At 37.3% G+C, this 17,638-nt stretch overlaps 1 long non-coding RNA gene across 3 annotated transcripts in view; it reads left to right on the forward strand.

Moving 5' to 3' along the window:
* The first annotated feature begins 1,283 nt into the window (after positions 1-1,283).
* The window catches only part of LOC137401688 (uncharacterized), a 170,038-nt gene continuing 153,683 nt past the window's right edge, over positions 1,284-17,638 (forward strand). For 2 of the 3 annotated variants that reach the window (XR_010979375.1, XR_010979376.1), the window contains exons 1-4: positions 1,284-1,404; positions 11,787-11,893; positions 14,242-14,347; positions 16,942-17,005. This is a non-coding gene — a long non-coding RNA (uncharacterized lncRNA). Of the gene's footprint in view, positions 1,405-4,251; positions 4,405-11,786; positions 11,894-14,241; positions 14,348-16,941; positions 17,006-17,638 lie in introns of all 3 variants that reach the window. The other variant, XR_010979377.1, reaches the window with a different exon arrangement.

Here is a 17,638-nt window from a genome sequence, read left to right on the forward strand (position 1 = left end):
CTGTTACTTGGGAGGCATTGCCGAGAAATAAGTTTTCCTTGAAGGAATTTGCAGCTAGGCAGTTTAAGGGTATTATTCTTTCTGTGGGTACAAAAGGTCCCGAGTTCCAATCCTGATAAAACCAAAAAATTTTTATAAGAACGATGTAAAAGTACGTTTCAATATACATTAATCTTTTGTTGTCGCTATGGAAACACAACCAAACATTTGAAGTTTGATTACAATTTTCAGATATCTGATTAATTAAGTCTTGATGGTCTATGGCGATTATTTGTTATCAAGGGCCACATGAGGAAATCGAGTTGCTTCAGAGGGTCTTACCTTTTTTTTAATTGTACAATGCTCTTAACCTAATATTTGGAATATGTTACTGATAATAATAAGGGCATAACACTCTGCAAATATTTATATTAGGTTTTGTGAAATTGTTGGAAATAGGTTAAATAAGAGAAAGACAATGATTGGTTCCATTTAATTATTCTTGAACTGTGTTATTAATTGTCTAAATTTAGCCTAAATTGTGCTACTGAAAATCTTTAAAATTGCTCATTTTGGAGTCGTCTGCACTCAACAATGAGTTAGTAAGATGTAAACTTGGCCATGACTACATTGGCAATGAAAATGAACTTACATAATTATTTTAGGGTTTTTCAGAATAAAACAGTATTTTTCTATCATGTGCAACTGTTGTTGATGTATGAGATGATGTGATTACCAAAATGTTTCAAGATTACAATTGATAAAAATTGATCGCGATTAAAATGCTCAAAACTTTCATCATAATATGTCTATTTATAAACAATTACAGAATACAGAAATGTTAAAATTTAGTAGCTATTATCTCTGCTCACATGGGCTCACAGTTAGACAAATGTGATACAGTGGCAGTAGCTTAACAAGAACCGTTCGTGTTTTTGTGACGGTAGGTAAAAGTATTCTGCATTCATTTTTGTACTCCTGAAATATTAGTTACTAAGCAAAAGGCTATTTCAAGATTTGCAGCATCAACAAGTCAATGTGTCACCCACTTTGCAGGTTGTAGCTGGGTCAAAGCATCACTGACTCGCCCTCGCTGGTCCCTAGCCAGCTCTTGCGAAAGTTCTGCGCCTAACCGTAATCACACGTTTCGAACCAATCGGGACACAGCAGGGCTCAGTGCCGTGTATGAGACGTGGCGCTGGGTAATGCGACCTTCAAATCTATTCAGTACGTCGGTTCACATACCAGGGATGAATTATCTCCGCCTCTTATGCACTGAGGAGAGCGCGACTGGCTGTTGTAAGCTGTGATTGGCTGAGGCTTTCTCACTGATTTTAAGGCGGTAGCCAGCTCTTGCTGTTTGGCGAGCGCGCGTAGTTACTGATGTAGAATTTTATCGGCTTGGTGTAACAGCTGCGTGTAAAGGTAAGATTCAACAAAGTAGCATTTTTATTCTGTTGTATTTAGTGCTTGAATTGGGTTGCTAATAAGCAGTATACACATGGACTAGTGGTGATCTAAGAGCTTCACACATTACTAAAAAGTATCCATATTGTTTAAAGATAACATGCAAAAATGTCCGGAGGATTGCTATGTGCACTAGGTAACTAATAACTCCGAGCAACACGATTTACAGCAATCGGCATCTAAAGAAAATTCTCATCGGTTGTTGTATATATTAGAATTCACAATGGTAACTAAATTATGGTTTTACTTTGAATGAAACGGTCAGATATTCTCTTCTCCTGGTTTCGCTAGAAATGTTGTTATGTGCCAATGCAATCCGGTTGTGGAACATGTTTGCGTCACTCATGCGTTTCTCACGCCTTTAGCTTCTGTTATTAATAGTCAACCACACTTTTGCTTCTCCACAAGCTCAACAAGAATGATTATTATTGTCTTGTTTATTTAAAATGGTGAGAGATCATATGAGATATACTTGACCTTGTTTTCAATATGTGAGTCTACTAAATAAAAATTCAGCCTGTGTTGCACAACCTTGGAACCAGATATGTGTACTAATTTTACGAACCACTCAAAATTTTTAGGCTCTTCATGTAACTCGCATAACCCTATTCTATACATAAAGCTAGGTGTTGCTAATTGATATATGCCTGTAGTGATTGTCTGTCACTAAAAGTTAGCATTATTGTTGCTGGTTATTTTAATGCTTGGGTAGTTTGGGTATTTTGTCATTTCACAATTTGTACCAGTGTTAAATGGAGTGCCTACGATGTATTAAAAATCAAACTATCAAACTAAAGAGTACCCTGGTGAATGGCAGGAGTTGCGTTTATATTTAGCAATTATAAATGAGATTATATAGAGTAGATACGCTGCTTTAGACCAATTTCTTTTCATAAATAAAGTATCAAATAGAATTGCTAGTTCTACAATTTATGGTAGACTGCACAACTATGAACACTCTGAAACTAACTAACATGTTGGCAGTTCGTGCCAAGAATGACAGACTTTTATATATAATATATATAATCGTTTCTCAAAGATTAAAATATCTGAAACAAGTTTTATATTGCTACATTAACAATTTTTCCAAAATCCATCCATGCTACTTGTGAATTTGTGCTTTCAAATTTAAAATTGAATAATAAGATCCAATGGTGCTTGTCTACTTCGACTGTAAAACTTATGAATGTTGATTCAGCATTGTAAATGGGGAATATTTACTTAATATTCAATTAAGTAAATGTATTGGAAGTCGACCACAAAATATTTTTACTTAAAGATCTTTACTTAAAGATTTGAAGACTTACTTACGATCATTCGATTTCGTGGTCGAGTCAATGACGATCGCTCGCTTTCGCCGTCGACGGCGAACGTTGACTCGACGACGAAAGTGAGCCATCGTCGTTGACTCGACCGCGCAAGCGAGCCATCGTCGCTGCGCGGTCAACTCAACAACGATGGCTCGCTTGCGAGGTCGAGTCAACGACGATGGCTCGCTTGCGCGATCGAGTCAGTGAGATGGCTCGCTTTCGCCGTCGAGTCATTGACGATGGCTCGCTTTCGCCGTCGGGTCAACGACGATGGCTCGCTTGTGCGGTCGAGTCAATGGCGATGGCTCGCTTGCGCGATCGATTCAATGACGATGGCTCAATTTTGCCGTCGAGTCAATGACGATGGCTCGCTTGCGCGATCGATTCAATGACGATGGCTCAATTTTGCCGTCGAGTCAATGACGATCGCTCGCTTGCGCGATCGAGTCATTGACGATGGCTCGCTTTCGTCGTCGAGTCATTGACGATGGCTTGCTTGCGCCGTCGAGTCAATGACGGTGGCTCGCTTTCGCCGTCGAGTCAGTGACGGTGGCTCGCTTTCGCCGTCGAGTCTACGATGACTGCTCGCTATCGCAGTCGAGTCAACGACGATGGCTCGCTTGCGCGATCGAGTCAATGTTGATCGCTCGCTTTCGCCATCGACTCAACGACGATGGCTCGCTTGCGCGGTCGGGTCAACGACGATGGCTCGCTTGCGCATTCGAGTCAACGACGTTGGCTCGCTTGCGCGATCGAGTCAACGCCGATGGCTCGCTTGCGCGATCGAGTCAATGACGTTAGCTTGCTTTCGCCGTCGAGTCAACGACGATGGCTCGCTTTCGCCGTCGAGTCAACGACGATGGCTCGCTTGCGCGATCGCGTCAATGTCGATCGCTCGCTTTCGCCATCGACTCAACGACGATGGCTTGCTTGCGCGGTCGGGTCAACGACGATGGCTTGCTTGCGCATTCGAGTCAACGCCGATGGCTCGCTTGCGCGATCGAGTCAATGACGTTGGCTTGCTTTCGCCGTCGAGTCAACGACGATGGCTCGCTTTCGCCGTCGAGTCAACGACGATGGCTCGCTTTCGCCGTCGACTCTACGACGATGGCTCGCTTGCGCGCTCGGGTCAATGACGATGGCTCGCTTGCGCTGTCAAGTCAACGACGATGGCTCGCTTGCGCGATCGAGTCAACGACGATGGCTCGCTTGCGCGATCAAGTCAACGACGATTGCTCGCTTGCGCAGTCGGGTCAACGACGATCGCTCGCTTGCGCAGTCGAGTCAACGACGATCGCTCCTTTTCGCAGTCAAGTCAGCGACAATTTCAAAGCGCTTTTGCCTTCGAATCATTGGCACGCTTTTGGGTTCGAGTTAACTGCGATTGAGTATTTTTGATAACTAGTATTATTGCTTTTTGTTTGTATAATATTTAAATCTTTATTTGTATTATGTTAAAATAATGTTTGTAGTTTATGTATTGTTTTTTTTTCAGATGCGCTTTTGTCCGCAGATATTGTTCTCCTGGATGTATATCCAGGGTCTCCTGGGTCAATGTAGTTCAACAAGAAACTGTGGTTCAATTGGAAGTGTCTCGGGGCGGGTAGATTATTAATTGATCCTGTCGACACTAACGTCATCAGCAGAGGTGGGTCAGAAGTTCACGCTGCATTCCATGGAAATAGTGATGTACAATAAAACGATATTTTACCATAGGTGTTGATTTTGTGTGGGACGAAATCAATTAGGGCATTTTGGAGTTCGATTCTGTAATCGGGTATATTGACGTTTTCGATATCATGTCAGGATGATAAATATGTGCCTAATTGGCAGAACCAACATGGACTATGGCCGGCTTTCGTAACTTTTGGCTTTCGCTATCTTTGAGTATCCTCTAGAAACGTACAGGCAAGGTAGAATTAAGTTTCATGAAAGTTTGCTAATTAAAGTTAGAGAGAAAAGACAACTCCTTTTTTTTGTATTTTGACGCAATTATCTCCTTTGTATAGATCTCTGTTTTTAGTGAAGCGTCACAATAATCTATATCCAGAGAGCATAACACCAAAGTTTTGATGCTGAACGATATCGATAGCTCAAAGGGTCAATATATCGTTTTGGCACGTGGTATCTTATTGCGCAGCTTTGCATGGGAGTAACTTTTGCTATATACAATAATAACTCGGCATATGAGCCTAATGCTTTTCAAAACCGAGCTTGTATGTCAGTTTTTAGTATCCCAAATCAAAATATGTCTGATATAACATAGTTAAATACTAAATAATGTTTCAACCTTTAACCAAATACCATTAAAAACATGATAGCAATCATATTACATTAAAAAAGGTATTTAGTTCACAATGGTTCTGGTTAATTAAAAGTTCACTTGTGGTTGTGATCTGCAACAAACTGTAACAGTATTATGTAGCATAATATGGAGCAGTACATAGTACATACAATGTACCGTAAAACTTCCAATTGAACCGCCTCGGAGTGTTGCTCTTAACGAATCCCAGGTAAAGTGAGGTAAGCTTTGCATAAACTTCAAGAAAAATCGGCGAAATTGATTGTGGGTAAAACGCTAAAAAGGATGTCTTTTCTTTTGAGCATTTCAACAACGATCAAGTTGTGCCAATGTCAATCTAAAAAACGTCCTAGCAATAACATCACCTCAAACAACAAACCAATCTCAAGTGATAAAAAAATCTCTATACTTTTTGATAAAAACGTTTTTAACTTTACATTAGGAACATTTAACTGGAAACAAGCCATTTGTGCTTTTGATTTATATTATAGTTTGTATATGTACATGTAGCTACTAATAAATAAGTAAATACATGGACTTGTGACAGTACTCTGATAACTTGAACGTTCTGATATTTCAAACGCTTTCGCTCGGTCCCGTGAAGTTCGAGTTATCCATGTTTGACTGTATTTAGTTCACAATGGTTCTGGTTAACTAAAAGTTCACTAGTGGTTGTGATCTGCAACAAACTGTAACAGTATTATGTAGCATAATATGGAGCAGTAGCAGTACATAGCATTAGAAATAGACATGACAGCGACACGTGTGGTACGCCGCAATGTTGTGACACTAAGCAACATAAATTATTTTACATTATTTTATCTTAAGCTACCCTTAGCATATTTTTAATTTTGTTTTTAAATTTCAGTTTTTGTATTTTTCTTCAGACTTGTAACTTGTCATCTTGCTTTCACTTTTGACTGGCTTCTTTGAAACTTTCAAACAGACCCGATGAAATAGGCCGAGCAACGCTATTCTCGTAAGCTGCCTCTCACATCCTAGTCAGGTCGAAAATCGTTTCCTACGTTTGTATCTCAAATTTCTGATACGTTGAACACTCGTGTGTCGAGGTATAACTGTATACTCCTATGTACACACTACACGGATCTCGTAAGTCGATAGGTGCTTTTGAAACAAAGCTTACATTATTTGTGTTACTCATTTGTAAGCCGACTCTTGTATTCTAGATTGTTCTGAAATAGTTATATTTTGAATACGAGTCAAATTTTGCTATTACCGAATGAAAATCAACTTTCAAAATTTAACTTTTTTCATTCAATACAATAAATAGGGTTGTTTGAGATGTTTAGAATGAGCTTGGGTATGACGAACAGTATTAAACTGGAGTTAACTCTTTCCCCACTACAACCGCGTAGTACGGCTTGGCAAAGCGTTTCAGTACAGCCAAGAACTGCATGATTATTGGGTTTTACGGAATATGTGATTACGTCCCGTTAAATAAATAAATTTTGTGGCCAAAGAGTTACTACTTTATCACTATTAACTGTTCGATATCATTTATAGCATTTTATACTCTAACCTATAAAATTATCAAACAGTAAACAGCTCCTACAGAGGACTAATGAGTCCCTTGGCTCCATGCCAATTGACAGTTAGTAGCCAATAGGAAGAGATACTGTTGTAGCAACAGTAGCTGGCTTGAGAAGACGTTATGTCAGACACAATGTCTCAGCTGGTGTTGATCACAGCTTAGATTTTAACTTTCATTATTCTAAATTCGCTATTCTAACCAAATTAATTCAAACAGATTTTTGAGAGGCCCATTTCGAAAACAGCATCGCTCAGGCTTTCTTGCCAAATCAGGTGAAAAAAGTTTTATTAAGATCGCATAAAATTTAATGTGAAAGCGAGGCCGGAAACACATCGGTGATAAAGATTTTGTGATGGCAGTGTTGAACTTTAGTAAGATAACTAAAATACATAATGAAACTTAGCATCAAGTATGTGTCTATTAAGTTAAGTTTTTCAAGTTAAATTCAACATTTAAGTTATATGTCTGCCTCGAAAGTAAAAACTCCTACAGTAGGTATTGTCCTGCTGTTGGTTTTTATGACTCATCACTATGGAGTAATGAGCAGCCTACTAGCCCCTAGTAGCCAGCTTGCAGCCTACTGGCTAGGCAGACGCCTCACCTTTATATTTATCAGTACTGGCGCAAAACCGGAGACAATAGAAAATTTAGACAAGCAAGTTAATGTAAGTTTAGTAAAGAATCGAAACTCAGCTTAAAGCGTGTGTTCAGTGAGCTAAATTAATTCAATTAAGTTTCAAATTTAGTGTACCGAACGCATCGCTGTCAAGTCTCTATTAGACCTCCTCTGGCCACTACGTCTGTCTCAAGAGAAAAGTCTTGTAGTAGCGCATATTGAATGGTTACATTTTATTTTATGTTTTAGCAACAAAGTATTTGTTACTTTTTTAGCATGGGCAATAAATTATAACAACAAAATAACGTTTTCTCACTGTAATATCTTGTTTAATGTGGGGTGTTTTCATAGTGTAGTAACAAATCAATTTAGAATTAGTTGTTTTATATAAGAAATGGTGCCTTGAGAAATTAGTAAATTGTCACACGAGCTCAGTCTTAGAACGCATTAAGCTCCTATGTAGAAGTATAATATATTGTAGCATACTTGGTACTAGCTCACTTAGTCTGGACATCAGTATTGTATGTACTTTTGTGTATTCACTTAGTTTTTAATTTATTTGTTGTTTGTATAATCAGAAATCAATTGCTTTCTGTTGCCAAAATCCTATCTTAATGTGAGTTCATTCAATTTGCTCTTACGATGGCCATGTTTGCCTCAATCTGCAAGGTGAAACTGGCAAAAATCGCAAATCAACCGATTTACATGTATGCAAATTTTTATCAAATGTATTATGTTTGCGAATGATGGAAATGGCACTTACAAATGATGCGTAAGATAATACCGAGCAGGATATTACATTCTAAACATTTTCACACTTCAGTTGTTTTATTTTGATTAGAGTAGTTCTAAATATGCTCTTGTTCAGAATGCTGCTAAGTCTGACAAGATTGTAGTAATTATTGACCTGTAGGTCAATAATTAGCACAATCTAATTAGCACAACAAAGCCCCTTTTAATCTACATCACGCAAATATCCATTAAAATACTTTTTAATAATGGACATTATAGAACTCGAAGAGGTCGCTCAACGTGTGCACAACTCCAAATCATCATCATTCGAGTCATGGCAACTGGTATTATCTCTGATAAACTGGACCTTTGGCATGTAAGGTTATTTTAAGTGTTTCCCTTCCTGTGAGTTCATTTCAAATAAATAGTTGTAACGTTTTGAGCTCACTATTTTGATCATAACTCCAAAATCGTTAGTTTGGTAGTATTTGACCAATCAGAAAATGATCAGTAGAAAACTCTATAGAATGATACTAATTTTGATAAAATTATTTTCGACTAATATAGACATTTGTAACATAGACTTATCAAGACTATTATTGACATTTAAATATACTTAAACTTTTCCATGGATGCAATCGACTTCTTCGCATTTCAAATATGTTTTCCAATATGAGGCTAGCGCTAGCATCGCAATCTTTAGCCCATTTTCGATATCGGCATCTTAAATATCCGCATCTTCGATATCGGCATCTTCGATATCCCATCTTTGATATCCGCATCTTCGATATCCCATCTTTGATACCCGCATCTTCGATATCCCATCTTCGATATCCGCATCTAGCATCTTCATTTAAAAGCGTTTTTAAATATACGTCTGCCTCGATGGTAAGAACTCCCTACGGTACATTTTACATTGTAACGTTAAATTTTATTGCAGTTCATAATCACTAAATACATAAACTTACAGTCGGTAACTATAGTTGTTAAAGTTAACATTTTATTTTGTTACTAATTTTTAATATGTAGAGTATGTATTTAAAATGCTGATGATTCTCACAAGGGGCTGTTTGTATTGGATAATCACTATGGCTTTCTATATCATGCTATACAACATTTTCGCCTTGCAATACCAGCACTGAAACAAGTTAAATTCATATGGCAAGGGTTCATTCACTGTACAGAAATTTGTGTTGTAAATCCATAAGGCTGCTGGATTTTGTTGAAAATTAAAAAAAATTATAGACAGTTCCATGCTCGCTGTTTGTGCTATATAAAGTTGTTAATTAATATATAATAATAACAAAACAATAAATAATAATATATAAAATTAGTATCTAGATGTTCACTAGTCATGCCAACTGAACTGCTGGTTTAGTCACTCGCAGTTCGTCTGCAGGGGTTGAAGATGTTGATCAAAGAAAGGGGTCAGTAGAAAGTAGTGATTTATCTATCTCACACGTTTTTTATTTCTGTTATTGTATATTTACTGCTAAGGTTTATTAAACTTGTAAACGGTTTTAATAAAACTAAATGATGTTGCTGAGCATTAATATTTGATCACTATTCATTGTGCCATTTTATATTCTACTCGCACAGTAAACAGCTCGCTAAAGAAGCCAATGAGTCTCTTGGCTGCATGCCAATTGACCTTGTTGGCCAGCAGCCAATAGGAATAGATACTGTTGTTGTAGCGTTTGCTGGCTTGAGAAGACGTCATGTCATACACAATGTCTCAGCTGGTAACAGAACCTTCTGTTGATCACAGCATACATTTTAAATAGAAAACTTGTGTATGTCCATTTATATCACTAAATCTCCATGACTCAGTTGATCAGTGAGTTTGTATCATTCACAAGATTGAAATGACCAAAACCAGCCAGTCAACCAGATTTTGCCACTCAAATTTATTTCTATTGTTTCATGTTACAAAATATGGAGACAACACATGAAAATGGTGTGAGAGAAAATGCAAGGCAAGCTATTCCATTTTAAACAGTTTTCATACTTGATTTGTTCCTACTCCACAAGCGTGCTGCCAAGTGAGACAGAAGTGTTCCACTATGACCTCAGTTATAGAATTCCTCATTGTTTTTAACAAATTACCTATGTAAATATTCTACATGCGATTTCCATTCAACACTTATTGCATGGTTGCTCAACGTGCACACATTTTCAAATCCGTATCATTCGCACAATGGAAAAACATTGTATAGCAAATATAAGATTCGATATAACATGGTTGGAAATTCCAAACAATAACAATAATACCACCTTTTAGTCTGTGAAAAACAAAAAAATAGTCAATTTTTCAAAGAGTTTGTTTGCCTGTCTACTATATCACTAAAATTGTTCAAACTGTTTTACTCATAATTTTATAACTATAAAATTTTTAAATTTTGTCAGATTTGGTTTCTACAACAAAGTTCCAATTAATTACATTAAAGGTATGGGCTGTCCTACTTAGGATGAGTTCCTTATTTGCTATAAGAAGAGGTTTTACGGTAGAAACATGTAATTGTAGACTTTTTAAATGTTGGCTTTGTTAACCAAAGATCATACCTTTATAATTGTTTATATTACATAGAAGTCATGAGCACACAACTTCTTCATTTGTAGCTTTGAGCAGTAATAGTAGTATTAGTTGAGTTACATACTGTTATTATTACCATTGCTCATCAACACACTCCTGGTTCAAGATTATGAATGGTAGATTTTATAGGTACTAAGATGGATTTGTAGCAGCTTAACCTTTTGAACCCTGGCCGTTCTTGTCAATGCGTCAGTAACCATGGGCAATTGGTCCAACAATCTGAGGTTTTTATACTTGTATTAAATATATCTAAATGTGCTCATAGCACAATGATATTTGGTGAAACGCAAGCAAGAAAGTTGGACAACCCGCAGCAAATGTCATCAAACAGCAAAAAAACAGTGTTTTACCAGTATTCTGACTAAAACTAAAAATCTGTATGATTTTAAAAACTCGTAAAAATATTTACTTCTAATGCCTGTTCAACAATTAATTTGATTGGTTTACGCTGTCACTTATAAACAGCATATATGTAAACAGTATCATGTGAGTGTCAGTATTCCAGTTGTTAGGTTTCTGACATACCCTACGGAACGCTGGCCGTTATGGTTCAAAGGGTTAAAATTCAAAGTACTTTTTTGTTCCTTTCGGTGTTAATTTTAAATATTAACTTGGACTCTCCTAGCCAGTCATGAAAAAGCAGCAGAAGTAAATATTAAGCACTCCAAGTACATACACACAAGTGTTTATCACTAGAATCAGCTGCAGTGAATTCAAAGTCGGCGAATTCTTTCCATTTTCCTGTGATACTCAACTCACAAGACTTCTATTTGTGAAATGCAAGATGTTAGTAGAATACTATCTAGCTAGCCCTATCCTTTTAAACTGGTAGAACATTCATTTAACACTTTTAAATTTGATAAATTTAGCTTGTCTAGTAGTATTCTGCTGGTGAATGTAAGTTTTAACAGAAAGGCTTGTTAAGATAAATTGTATAAAATATTATTCTCCAGCCATCTATCTTTGCTGTTATACATAACTATTTATCTGTAGAACTTGTAGTTGTTAATTTGGGAGGGCCTCTGCCATTTCCACAAAAACACAATAGTCACAAAACCATGAACTGCAGGTTTTGTAGTGTCATGCAGACTCAATTGCATAGCTGATTCTGTTTGTTGTTGAATTCCTTGCATACATGTATTTGTAAAATTTTAACAATGTCAGTTTGTGAATTATTCTGTTGTATTGCTCATTGATAAGACAGTGTCGTGATTTCCTATGTTCATTGTTTGTAGGTACATGAAGTACAGCGATGGGAATATCTCACCTCTGCTCCACGTCTGGCTGTATTCACCTTAATCTCTACTGTTACTTTTATGGATCGTCTTGGCATAGACTGGAGGTGAGTGAATATCTGATGGATATATTAGCAGCTTGAGACTTGAAGCCTAGTTCCCATATACGTCGCAAAGCACCGGCGTCAGCACCGCAGGCTACTAGCGGTGCAATGGGAACCTACGCGCCGAGGACCGCCGGTGGCATCGCAAATGTTTCGCCCTGCTCAAATTTCCCAAAAGACCGCAGGCAAATCCTTACGGGTAAAGGTCACCATTATAGGAACGGCCTGACGAGCCTAGCGTCACAAGCGTTTTGCTGCGCATGTTACCGCCGGAGTCTCGCAATCGATATGAGAACCAGGCTTTACACTCCCCCATCCCACTAGTAGTAGCCTTTTCATCTAAATAAGACTACTGAATTTGGCACTAGTCCAAACATCCTGTGCCAGCCTTCTATAAATAGCATAGGATGAGTAATTTACTAAAGGTCCAGCCACAGGTAACAATTAATTGTTCTTTCTGACCGAAATCACAAAACTATATCATTCATCCTAAAATGAAAATAAAACATCTTATTCTTTGAATTCTGAGTAAAATGAAAATTTACTTGTTCTTTGTTTGTGCTAAATTATAGACTGAGATCCTAAATATACGATGGCATAATTTTGGTAGAATATGTTAACTCTGTGACCCGTGATTAATGTTTTTGTGTAGTTACCTAAGCCTGGTTCTCATATACGTCGCAAAGCACCGGCGACAGCACCGCAGGCTATTAGCGGTGGAATGGCAATCTATATATGCTCCGTGTACCGCCGGTAGCTGCCAGCGTCACACAATAGTTTAGCGCTGTTCAAAAGGCTGTAGAGAAAACCTACCCGAAATGCACTGGTACAGGTGAAGGTCACCATTATAGCAACGGAATGACGAGCGAACATTTTATTTGATTACGCGATTATGTTTCGCAATGCTGATTTATATGTGAACAGATGCCACCGCGCCTAACGTCGCAAGCGCTATCCTGCGCAAGTTACCGCCCGAGTCTCGCAATCGATAAACCAGGAACCAGGCTTAAGGTGAGCCGTTATAAAGTCAACGTATGCCAGCTTGTCTAGAACCTTCTATTGTGTAATTAGGTAATGAAGTGTCCTGATCACGGTTACAATTTTTATAAATTTATAATTTTATTACTAACTTTTATACATAATTATAATAATAGCGTGTATATTAAAGACAACTGTTCTCATTTCATATAGCAATTGTACAGAGTCTAGTCTGTTCATAGCAGCTCTCCTTTCCATAGTGTTTCCATTGTAATTGACAAGCTTTGTTGTAAACACCGTTGTCGTGGAAACTTATTCTATATCGCTTGCCTCGAAAGAGAACTAAATTAGATGATGTACTAAAAAGCACAGAGGCGCTTATAAAAGGTTTGAAAAGAAAATGACAATCAAATTGCAGCAGAAGCTTTCAAGGGAGAACTTGAGATTAAATTTTTTTAATACGTGATTATTTGAACAGGTCAATGTCTTTGTTTTAGCAGTCGGAATTGGGCTGCCTTTGATAATAGTGGTGATTGTCTTCTCGTAGATCAGTTGGCTGAAAAGCGAATTTAGATCCTGAAGCTAAAGGAATTCAGTAACAGACTTAATTCCTTTAGATCCTGAAGCTAAAGGGATTCGGTAACAGACTGAATTCCTTTAGCTTCAGGGTTTCAATCATAAATCTATTTATTGTCTTTCAGCTTTAGGTTTTCAATCATAAACATATTCATTGTATTTTAGCTTCACTAGTAAGCTCGGCAGTCCCATTCACCATGAGAGATCGTCATGAGTTATCAGCATGTGCATAATTAACTCTCTTGCTACCAACTTAAATTCTTTAACAGGACATACATATGTATCTGTTAAAACCTAATAATTCACATGGACGTGCGTAAATCGTCATAACAGTTGTGCCACACGGTCTATATAAATATTTTCATATTAAATTAATCATAAAATGTTACATCGGCTGTTGAGAACGAATGAATGAGAACAAACACTTTTCCGACTGTTTCTAAAAGGACTGCGAGTGCGAGTTTATTAATATTACTACAATTCACGGCATTATTATTATTACTATTGATAAAATATTAATAATCTCATTAGTACTATTGCTCAATAAAATTCATTAAAATTACATAGATCTATAGAATTAATAAAGTTTTGTAGATGTAATGCGTCTAATAAGACTGTTCATTGCTAACAACAAATTACAACGAAAGTTAGTTTTTGCAAAGCAAAACTACCCTTTTTCTATCTGTTGTTGAATTCCTTACATATTTGTAAAACTAACAATGTAGTTTTGTGTATTATTCTTTTGCATTGCTCAAGGATAAGACAGTGTAGTGATTTCTAATGTTCATTGTTTGTAGGTACTTGAGATCAGTGATAGGATTGTCTTACCTCTGCTCCACATCTGGTTGTATTCACCTTAATCTCTACTGTTACTTTTATGGATCGTCTTGGCATGGACTGGAGGTGAGTCAAGATCTGCCGGATATAAAGCAGTGGGAGGCTTTACACTCCCCCATCTCACTAGCCTGTCTTGACAAATTGTTGTTTTTGCGGATTTGTCCCCCGTCGAGCGGGCAACACAACAGCTTGTCACAAGACGTACTGCACCTGATGCATCAGCTGCACTTATAATGAGTTGTTCTCTTCCGTCTATGCGGCTTGGTTGCGATGTTATGTCGGTCGCTCTATTGGTAATCATAACGAAGTTCGCACAAAAATCCACGTAGAAAAATAAGATTACAACGTTTAACCAAAGACCAGTCTCTGTCGTAAACGTTAGTAGAATTTAAGAATAAAATAAATTGAAAATGAAATCCACAAGAACAAATAAAACTGACTGATACAAAAATAGAAATAAAACTGACTGAGCGAACAAATAACGACATGTTTAGTCGCCGTTGTTGCCTAAGTTCTCAAGTTCTACTAAAGTTCTCAAGTTCTAAAATTTACCGCAGAGACTGGTCGCTGGTTAAACGTTATAATCTTATTTTTTCTACATAAATTTTTCCGCGAATTTTGTTATGATTACCGATCGAGCGACCGACTTAACATCGCAGCTAAGACGAAAGAGAACAACTCCCTAGAAGTGTAGCTGATGCATCAGGTGCAGTACGTATTGTGACAAGCTGTCGTGTTGCTCGCTCGACAGGGGAACAACTCCGCAACAACAACAGCTTGTCGAGACAGGCTATCATCCCACCAGTAATTGCCTTTTCATCTAAATAAGGCTACTGAATTTGGCACTAGTCCAAACATAGTGCGCCAGCCTTCCATAAATAGCATAGGATGAGTAATTTATTAAGTCTCTGTACAGGTATAGTGTAGGACACATGGTTGAGTCCGTGCAGAAGGCTATGTTGTGCTGACAAGTAGACATGTTTTCATAGGGCTGTAGTAGAGTAATGGGTGTGTGACACCTCATAGTAATCCAGGTCTGCATATGAAGTAACAGATAAACAAGACCTTTATGCAGGACCTTAAGTTTGACTGGTTTTTGAATTCAGGGAATCCTGCTGAACCAGTTTTCTTTTATCAAAGTTTTTCTTTTTGATGAGGAAAAAAAAGGTTTTTGTAATTTGTATTTGGTTACTTGTATTTAAAGTATATATTTGTGACACTGTATACACAATACTATATGTGTATGCAATGTCTATACTCTACTATATTAGTTACAGACATACCTCTACATATGAGTACTTCAACATGCGAGATACTCAAGATACAAGCTGACTTTTTAGCAAGTTCCTTCCTTGAGATACGAGTAACCTTTGAGATACGAGCCGGTGCTTGATGGCCACTATATAGCCACTATATGGCCAAGTATGCAAAGGCCGCTTTTGACAACAGGATCCTTCAGTATTTCTCCTTGAATCCATTTAAAAAACACTTTTCAAATGGTTGGCTAAAAGTTATCCACAATGTCTGTCTTGAAAGTAAAATCTCCATAAAGTAGTGTACATAATGATGTTACACTTTATTGCAGATCATAAAAACTGAATAGGTAATTTGTTAATTTTAGAGCGCATGTTCGGAATTGCAACAATTAAATATACCATGTTAATCATAATATCATGTTCAAGTGTTTTTTCACGGCATACTTATAGATTAATTGGTAGTTTGATATTTTTAATTGGAAATATTGTCTTGAGACACAAATAAATTGACATACGAACTCAGTCCCGGAATGTATTAAGCACCTATGTCGAGGTATGACTGTAATATACTTGAGTGTGATAGGCCTACATATGGGTATGGTATATGGTATACGGTTGTGCTGCACGATAAACCGATATCATTCGATGTGACGACTTACTTCCGTGGATGATTTTATATTTTGTCAGTTTTCAAGTCGATATGAATATTAAAACCGATATTTTATCAAGATATCGGCGTAGTTTATTTTGCATAACTTGAGTTGTCCACTCTTCTGATTGAAAGAGGGGACAATTTCTCTTTTTAACTGATATTGACCAATATCCTTTCATATCGTTCATGTCAAAGCCTAACATTATATATCGATAGAAGACAACTCTAATGCTCGATTATTTTCGATACTTGATATATTTAGAGACTAAATAATCAAATATACATCCAAAGATATTGTGCAGCACTAGTATACGGTATGTACCCATGTATGGTATGTACCTGTATATGAGCCTGTGTATCAGCCTATGTCAGGTATGTACTCAATCGTTCATGGTACACGCTTGTATATGCTATGCACCCGTGAATGGTATGCGTCTGTGTATGCCATACTATCATGTATACTATGTTCTCGTGCATGGTGTGCATGCATGTATGGTATACACATGTGTATGGTGTGTGCGCATGTATGGTGTGAGTTAATATATGGTATGCTCCCAACTATGGTATGCACCCATGAAGGGTCTTCGTCCATGTATTGTTGAGCCATTATTTGAGTTGCCGTTGTCTTCTCTTGGTGATTGGCAGTTAGTTTTAACATGTGGACAATGCCAAGTGTTACCCGTTACCTTGTGCCATTATTTAGCGTGTTGGAACATTAGATTTTAACAGTTGTTTTCTATACTAATTTGTAGATATGACTATCACTAGTTAATCCACTTGAAGACTCGCTTCTGTCCACCACTACTACTACTTACAGTAAGTATGGCTGCCTGTATTAGTCACAGTATTATTACCTGTTGTTAACATAGCCTATGCTTGTACTGCACACTTGAATCTATTCATATTTTTGTAGCCTCAGGGTTTCAACCATAGACCTATACATTTTATGTTAAGCCTTGTAGCTTTACCCTTTAACTCCTATGGGTTAAGCTAAAAGGCTAAAGGTTTTTAGCTTGCTAGTATTACGGCTGCTAGGTGTCAGAATCCCTAGCAGCCGTAATACTGGCATTCACATGGCTCTGTTTACTAAAGCTGTTTTAGGTAACAGCCTAACCAACCAAATTAATTCTTGCAAACTAGGTTAGACCAGAAATTTCACTTCCATTTGTAACAGATTTCAAATATCTTTACTCTCTTTGTTTCAATAACAATTTTTATTAGAACGCTGTCGCGAACAAACCGATACGACTTGTTTGGTGATAGGTCAATAATGATTGTGATGCAAATACAGGACTTGATGATACTAAACTACAATTATCCAGTTCACTCTGATTCATGAAACAATGATGATCGTGTGTTCGATGGAAATGATGCTAATGTAATAGTTTTTACAAGCTTTTAAAACCGTACAAATTTTATGGTTTTAACCCACAACGGTGAAAGACTGTT

Source organism: Watersipora subatra, chromosome 8, assembly GCF_963576615.1.
Source record: "Watersipora subatra chromosome 8, tzWatSuba1.1, whole genome shotgun sequence".
NCBI lineage: Eukaryota > Metazoa > Bryozoa > Gymnolaemata > Cheilostomatida > Watersiporidae > Watersipora > Watersipora subatra.